Source organism: Juglans microcarpa x Juglans regia, unplaced genomic scaffold (assembly GCF_004785595.1).
Source record: "Juglans microcarpa x Juglans regia isolate MS1-56 unplaced genomic scaffold, Jm3101_v1.0 JmScfU0025, whole genome shotgun sequence".
In the NCBI taxonomy this organism is placed as follows: Eukaryota; Viridiplantae; Streptophyta; class Magnoliopsida; order Fagales; family Juglandaceae; genus Juglans; species Juglans microcarpa x Juglans regia.
The window spans coordinates 34,304-43,309 of NW_024475769.1; the positions used below are offsets into that span (position 1 = coordinate 34,304).

At 35.9% G+C, this 9,006-nt stretch overlaps 1 long non-coding RNA gene across 1 annotated transcript; it reads right to left on the reverse strand.

The window, feature by feature from the left end:
- Positions 1 to 373: 373 nt before the first annotated feature.
- Positions 374 to 2,649, reverse strand: LOC121245465. The gene is made up of 3 exons (XR_005936794.1): positions 2,440 to 2,649; positions 943 to 1,059; positions 374 to 472 (listed from the first exon to the last, which is right to left on the reverse strand). It is a non-coding gene; the product is annotated as an uncharacterized LOC121245465 (long non-coding RNA).
- Between the last annotated feature and the right edge of the window lie 6,357 nt (positions 2,650 to 9,006).

The following is a 9,006-nucleotide window of genomic DNA, read 5'->3' on the forward strand; positions in this document are numbered from 1 at the left end:
AAAAAAATACAGTAACCAGCGCAAGAAGTTGATTACAAGTAGTTAGAGGCCATGAAAACCAAATATACAAAAGTAAATTTGCGGCATGGAATATTTCTCTACATCTCCAAAACCCTATAGGCTTTTAAACTGCAACTGAAAGAAAAAACCATAAATAAATTAGAAAAACTTTCTTTCTTGAGATCATTTTCAGTGGATTGACAATAAAAAGAGAACTATATGCAAAATGCAATCTTTAAGGAACTATCATATAACAGCATAACATGCCTTAAAAATTAACTACGAGTGAGAAAGGAAAGAAAAGCACCTCATATATGCATAGTAAAATACATGTTTCAAAGAACAAAACATAGATAACAAAATCTTGAATATTCAGCTGACTTGAATCCAAAATATAAACGTAACACTTACCTTTTATCATCAATCTTTACAAACTTCACTGCCACATTGTCAGAACCTGTGTACTCCTATCCTATCACACACCAACATCGGAAATAGACACATCAGCCAAAACCTACATAACCACAAAGAACTAATTTGAAGATGAGCAAGTAGCGTATGACTATGATTCCGTACACAAAATGAAAACTGATCAACCAATAGTTCATGAAGGATAGAGTCATATAACACGAGAATCAAACAACTACGAAAAATGACAAAGTTGTTGATCTTTAAAACTATAGAAAGAAAAACAAATAAAAATAAATCTAATGGTTAATGACAGCTGACTCACAAGAGACAAAATAACTTCTAATGAGAATACCTTGCTGATGCCTTGATAGCACAATAATTATCATAATGCAGTTGTCAATAAATGTTAATGCAAAGAGCGACTATCTTTCAAGATCAAAGTAACAAATATTTGACCAGACAAATTCTAATATATAGAAGATTATACAAGAGCATTGAACCCAAGATCTGCAATCAACTTATTCACCTTACCTTACGAAAGAAGTGATTCAAGTTCAACTAGAAGAGAAAAAGTTATCTACCCAAAACAATTTTTCTGCCCTTCATACCTCAGCATAGATATGAAGCACCATGAAGGAGGGTTGAGAGCTGCAAATAATCTCATACAAAAAAAGATCCAAATGTTAGTGGGAGCTTTCATGAATCTCACTCTCTCTAGTACCAGCATGGTATGTACCAAAGTATCTTCTGTAGACAGAGCAGGCTCCAACAAGGCTGCCTTTCTAGCCTTGCTTATCTCATTTAAAAAGAAGAAGGAAATAAGAATGACATCTTATGATGTGCAAAAGATTAGCAAGAAGTCTTCATTGCTGAAAGACACTGGAAAAATGGTTTAACAACAATGATTAAAGGATTAGAACACTTGTAATCACCAGTTACCCGACAAGTCATCTCTAACATGATTCACATATGAATTTATTTATAGAAAATGGAATTAGTTTTAACACTTGCATTTTTGTAAGACTACTTAACCTAAACAAAGTTCACTGAGATTATTAACGAGGCTCTTAAAAAAAAAAAAATGTAGGCAATCATCTTACAGAAATTGAGTCTCATATGGTTTCAACCAGAGTAGGCTAACAGCAAATACACTTGCAATTGACACACTTGAGCATGCAGAATATTTAGAGTTAAAAGACCATAAGGCCCCATCCTTTCCAACTTAAGAGGACAATTCCAGGGTGGCGTGTCTTGTTAGGAACCCTATATAAATACTCAAGCATTTAGATTTATCCTATCAGATGAGATCATGCACAATTACTAAAACTAGGTGTTTATTTTAGGAGTTGGTTTGATATGATGCATACTAATCAATGTATGTGGACTTTGCACAAGCAGGCCCAAACCTATCAACCAATGATTATATTCATTCAAATTTATCTTCACGTATCTGATGCAGAACCTAACTCAAGAAGAGTGTTTGCAACGCAAAGTAAGAAGTTCATCATAGTCCAAGATAGCTTATAAGGTGTTATAAGAACGACAAGCAAAAGGAAGAGCGATAAAATTCATCAAGAATTTAGACAAGAAGCATAAGTAGAGTAACACCACGATTCCAGAGCGCTCCATGGCACGGTTATGAACTAGAGTAACAACAGTCCCCACCCCATCCAATTCAACATGCTCCACGACAAGCGTTAACATTGATAGATTGTAAGTTAAAAAAAAAAAAAAAGATTTAAATTCAAACGACTCAAAGTTAAAAGACTACTAGCAACTAGAGAATACAGGACGTGCCGTCGATGATCACCCTGAGCACCAATAAATCTCATCCACCAAGAATAATGTACCGGAAAAAGTGCCAAGAGGCTCACCTTAAGGTCACCTTCACAGCCATTACAGTTGCCGTCTTTCTAGGACACAAAGCTAAAAGACTAAATATATAATAAATAAAGATAAGAATGAACTCAAAAATCAATGATAAAAATAAACAAAATTACGGAAGATTTGGTGTTCAAAAGACTTTACATGAGGGAGGTTAGGACCTTTTGTCTTCTCAATCAAGCAATCGTCGAGAAGAGAGCAAGGCCACGTTTGGAATCAGGTCCAATTGTGAATCTCTTAGCCGAATCAATGAAAATCCCTTCGGCGAAGAATTCGAATCAGACCAGTAACAGATTTATTGCAATGCTTACAGTTTGGATCATCGAATGCGTCTTGATCGCAGTGAAAAAACCACCACTCTCTCTCTATCCCCGAACGGCTACTTGTTTGTGAGGAATAGTAAATATACAGGCGTATACATATCATATATGCGTGCGTGAACGTCGGGGAGGGGGAAAGGGGGACGGCCTTATGTTCTCTCGTGTTTTTTTACTATTGGAAGATCATAAACGGCTATTTTTTGGATTTTTTTTAAAATTCAAATTTAAGCCACGGTAACTAGTTTTATTATTCTGCCGCTGAAGAGTTAAACGGGTGAATGTTATTTGAATGACAAAGTTGGCGATCAGTGGTAGCAACTTGTCTTGAGAATTTCTGTTTAACTCTTTTAATTCTAAAAATAAGTACAAATCATCAGCAACGGAATATTTACAGCCTTTTAAAAAGATTTTAAAGTTAAGATTATAAAAGGAAAACTCTACTTACAACCGCCATTGTAGTTACTTTTCATGAAAAATTTCATTTTTTTAAGTCCTTATCATTTCATTGTCTCTCTCTTTCTCTATCAATTTTTTTTTTTTTTTGACCTTCTTCCTCTCGACAAAGAAGAAAACAACCTGAATGGTCATCCAAACTCCAAAATCTGCAATGGCTTGAGATCTCCGAGCAGCTTAGCCACTAGAGCCTCCGCAAAGTCTACAATGGCATGATGCACATACAAAACTGTAGAGTGCTGCAAGCGCCTTGTCTGGTTAACAATTGCTTCCACCCCATCCGGGTGACAGTGCCCGCAACAAATAGTGGCTATCCCACCGAAGGCATCCAAATAACTACGGCCTTTTTCTTCATACAAATACTACATTTTCCCATCTACCAAATAATTTAACTGTAAAATAAGATACAAACTTTTTCATTACCAAATAGGATTCGCACTCAAGATCACCCATTTGTTTAATACTCGAAAAAAGTTGAGATTTTGCATTGGTTTCTACGTATTTGATAAAGATAAAAGAATATAGAAATGAATAAATGATGTTGAGATATTTGTCTATATAAAAATACTTGCCGACTTCTTGTATAAGTGCAATATAGAAGGGTAAAGTACTCCTTGCACTTCTCCAAGATCTCAGATGCAGGTAGGCCAGTGTAAGGGGAAGGAATGTAGTCGAAATGGGGTATTTTGGGCACGAGAAAATCATCTTCTTCTTCGAGTGTATTTTGGGTATGGTTATGGGCAAGCTGGGAGAGGCAAAGAGGCCGTCGTAGCCAAAAATTTATTTGAGATAGTGTGCTTTGGAAGATCCGCTGCATCTTCTTCTTCTTCTTCAGTGCTACTACAAAAGAGGAGACAGAGAGCGTTTGAGATGAACAAGTCGTGCATGAAACATAAACATGCGCAAGAAAGAAATGTAGAGGGAGAAAGAAAAAGGTCAAAAAAATTGATAGAGAAAGAGAAACGAAATGATAAGGACTTAAAAAAATAAATATTTTTCATGAAAAGTAGTGCCGATTGCATGGGGTTCTGCAAAGGCAGCTGTAAGTAGAGTTTCTCTTATGAAAAGAGGTGGCACTATTGCTACCGATGGAATGTCCCGATAAGTGTATTTTTTTGTATTTTTTTAATCAGCTAAAACATTTTTAAAATAAATAAAATCACAGCATCATTAAAAAATATTTTTTTAATCACCAACTAAAAAAAAAAAGTTATTAGACCAAGACCCAACTCTTAGTAGGTACAGGCAATTTTTTACTTGCTAGGTAAAGAAATAATAAATAAATAAATAAATTGTCGAATGTGTCGGGTTGGGTTATATTTCCCTAGTTATGGTTGCGGGCCAAGTCAGGTCGGGCCAAAAACGTTCTTGGGTGGGCCAATGTGCAAATAGAGTTCCCAATACCTCGCATATTCTCCTCTCCCAAAATTGAACAAAAACGAATAAAATATATTATTAATAGTAATATAGTATTAGACTATTAGTATTAGACCATAAAATGTAAATTATAATTAATATACATTATATACTAATGTATATTAGTATTACTAATTTACTAATGTATTATGTACTTATCAAAAAGAATATATTGAGAGTTTATTAGGCCATAAAATTTTGGTAATAATATTTGAGTGATTTTCTTTCCTTTTTGGTAAATAATATTTTAGTGATCTTATTTGCAACTTTGGTATATAAATTCAAATCTTTTGATATTTAGGATTTTTTTTCAATTGATGTGATTTATCAATTTCAGTTTAAAGTTTTACAATTTCAATTTGTATTATTATATATATTATATACAAAATATATATAATATAAAAAATATATATATAATATTAAAAAGTAATTTAAAATATATTATATAGAACCAGTCCAGGCCTAAAAAGTCAAGAACAGGAACCAAACCGGTTCCGGCCAGTTTTTCTATTACGAAAACCGGCTCCAGACCGGACTAGTTCAAAACCGAACCAATTTGACAGGTTCAAGCCGGTCCGGTCCGATTTTCCGGTTTCCCGATTTTTTTTTACACCCCTATCAGTCTCATTCTCTAAGTTGGTGTTTTCTTGTGATTAGTGTTATGGGTTTTTGTAATTCTTCCAGTATTAGAAGTGGAAGCTTACAAGTGGTATCAGTAATGGTCATCCTACAATTGTAGAAGACGAGAGGTGCTTTAAAAAGTCAACAAGATAGGCCACAAAAGCAGCAAGAAATGGTTCAGAAGCACTAGAGCATCAGTACCAATAGGTGATTAGTTGTAAGTCAGAAAGGTTAGATAAACTACTCATATGCTATGTTCTTTAGTTGAATCTACACATGTTAATTCTCATCGAGATGGACCTCATGAAACCCGGGGGTTGGTCATGATGATAGAAATGTAGTTCAGAGGGTTTGCATTTAGATTTTCCACATTTTGGTGGTGCTGACCCTGTTGGGTGGATCTTTAAAGCCACCAAGTACTCTAATTATTGCAAAACACATTTTCATTAGAAACTGCTAGTGGCTTCTTATCACATGGAAGGGGAGGCATTAGTGTGTTACCAAGATGCCTTAGATTCGGGTTTGTTTAATTCATGGGAGTCTTTCGTTATGGCCTTACAAGTCAGATTTGGGTCGTCTGCATGTAATGACCCAATGGAGGCACTAACAAAGTTAAAACAAACTTATTCTGTTACTTTTTATAAATCATAGTTTGAAGCCTTGTCGAATAGGTTGAAAGGTTTGTCTGAGAGACATAAACTTAGTTGTTTCTTGAGTGGTTTAAAAGATGAGATCAGTTTACAAGTTAAAATGTTCAATCCAATTAATCTTGAGGCTGCTTTTAGGTTGACAAAACTCCAAGAGGAATATGTTTTATCCTTGAGGAGATCTTGGAAACAAAATGTTAATTTTGGTGACAAATTGGTTGTTGATAATGTAGTAGATGCAATTAATAGAGTGCAAAGAAATAATGCTCCAATTAGGAAGGTTACTTCTTTTCAAATGGATGAGAAAAAAAAGTAAGGACTGTATTACCACTATGATGAGAAGCGGAACCCCAATCATGTGTGCAATAATCCAAAAGTGTACTTGTTGCATATGGATAATAATGCTGAAGATGAGGTGCCACAAAATGACATGGGAGAGTTGGTACCAAAAGCTGAAGTAGTTATTTAAGTGGGGTCTAAAGAGCTCAAGGTTTCAATTCATGATATTTCTGGATGTACTAACAGTAATCCTATGAAACTATTGGGTAAAATTAGCTCATTCTCTGTTGAGATTCTGGTGGATATAGGAAGTACTCATAACTTCCTGGATCCATTGGTGTTAGAGGCAGCAAAATTGAAGGTAGTGAAGGATGTAGGACTCCAAGTAAAGGTGGCAAATGGTGCTAAGATCCTCAATCAAGGCAGGTGTGAGGAAATTATTAGAATTCAAGGAACTATGTTTTGGTTCCTTTCCATATACTTACTCTTAGAGGGTGTGACATTGTGTTGGGTGTTCAGTAGCTCAAAACATTGGGTCCCATTCATTGGGATTTCACTAATATGACTATGCAATTTGTGGTGAATGGCAAGAAATTTTCTTTACAAGGGTTAATTTCTGAGTCGGCTGTAGTACAGCCTGGCTTGAGTTTATTGAAGTCTTCTTTTGAGAGGAAGCAAGGTTGGTTGTTGCAAATGATTGTTGTAGAAACAAGTGGGCTCAGTGATCCATTACAGAATGAAGTGGAAGAGTTGCTTGGCCAGTTTAAGTTTGTCTTTGGAACCAGTGGGTTTACCACCACCTAGAGCATTTGACCATCAATTGTGTTGAAGAATGGTGCTCAACCAATTTTAGTGAGGCCATATCCTTATCCCCACTATAAAATCTGAGATTGAGAAGATAATGCAGGACCAACTTAGTAATGTGGTTATAAGACTTAGCCAAAACCCATTTTCTTCACCTGTGTTGTTGGTGAAGAAAGCTGATAGTAGTTAGAGAATGTGCATTGACTACTGAGCCCTTAATAATAAAACCATCAAGGACAAATTCCTATACCTGTCATTGATGAGCTCCTTGATGAGCTTTATGGTGCCAAGATTTTTTCTAAACATAACCTCAGGTCAGGTTATCATCAGATATGGGTGAGAGAAGTGGATATTTTTAAAACTGCATTTATAACTCATGAGGGCCACTATGAGTTCTTGGTAATGTCATTTGGGCTTACCAATGCACCTACCACATTTCAAGGCTCAATGAATCATGTTGTTAAGCCTTTCCTCAGAAGGTTCATGTTGGTATTCTTTGATGACATCTTGGTTTATAGCCAAGATTTTTCTCAGCATCTTACACATTTAAAAGTAGTTTTGACTATTTTACAGCAACATACTTAATTTGTTTGCAAAGAGATTCAAGTGCAAATTTGATGTAACTAAAGTTGATTACTAAGGCCACATCATTTCTAGAGAGGGAGTAAAGGTTGATCCAACCAAGATCTCTTCAATGCTTGACTGGCTAGTTCTAAAAACACTTAAGGTATTGAGGGTTTTTCGGGCCTTACTGGCTATTATCGAAAGTTTATTACAAACTACGGTTCTATAGCTTCACCATTGACTGAGTTATTGAAGAAAAATGCCTTTTCGTGGTCTGTGGAAGCTGAAGAAGCTTTTAAAAAATGAAGGTTGCTGTATCTCAGCCTCCTACGTTAAGGCTGCCAGATTTTTCAAAAGAATTCACTATAAAGTGTGATGCATTAGGAGTTGGATTGGGTGTTGTCTTGATGCAAGAAGGCCAACCAATAGCCTTCTTTAGCAAGGTTTAAAAAGGTAAAGCATTATTACTATCCACGTATGAGAAGGAACTTCTGGCCTTGGTATGTGGAGTGGAAGATGGAGACCATACCTGCTAGGTCAAGCTTTCAAGATCAAAACTGACCAGCAAAGCGTTGAAGCACTTATTAGAGCAAAAGGTAGCAACTGAGGCTTAGCAAAAATAGATTTCCAAACTTATGGGGTATGGCTTCAGAATTGAGTATAAGAAGGGTAGGGACAACAAGGCAGGAGACGCTCTTTCAAGGAAAATAGTAGATGAGTTAGCTACACTAGCTCTCATATCCTTTCCTACACTTGTTTGGTTGTATGAGCTTAAGGAGAGTTATGCTCTTTCTAATGATCTTAACAGTATTCAATGCATTGTAACAAGGGGATCAAAGTTCTAATGAGTATTCCTTGCAGCGGGATCTTTTGTTAAGAAAGGGTAACCTGGTTATAGTACCCCCATCCCTATTCTAGCAGAAAGTTTTGCAGTATATCCACCATAACCCAGAGGTAGGTCATGTTGTGTACCACAAAACTCTACAAAGGGCTAGGCTTGATTTTTATTGGCATGATATGAGGAAGGATATCAGAGATTAGTTAGGGAGTGCCAAATCTTTCAAATGAATAAGCATGAAATAGTGCTTCTAGTCGGACTACTCCAACGTTTGCCTATTCCTCATACTCCTTGCTTGACATTGCTATGGATTTTATTGAAGGCCTCCCAACCTCTAATGGTATGTATGTAATTTTGAATGTGGTAGACAGATTGACCAAATTTGGTCACTTCTTTCCAATGGCAGATTGTGGTAGACAAATTGACCAAATTTGGATTTTATTGAGGTGTTCTTTGCTGAAGTTTTTAAGCTTCATAGTTTGCCTAAATCCACAGTATTTGATCATGATGTGGTCTTTACCAGCCTGTTTTGGAGAGAATTGTTTAAGATGCAAGGAATTAATTTGGCCTTCAGCTCAGCCTATCATCCTCAATCTGATGGCCAAGCTGAAGCCTGAATAAATGTGTAGAAATATATTGGCACCAAACCAAAAAATTGGAGTGCTTGGTTACCAATGGCATAGTGGTGTTACAACACTACTATGCATTCATCTATTGGTATGTCTGCATTTCAAGCACTTTATAGAATTCTTCCTCTTAAGTTGCTGAC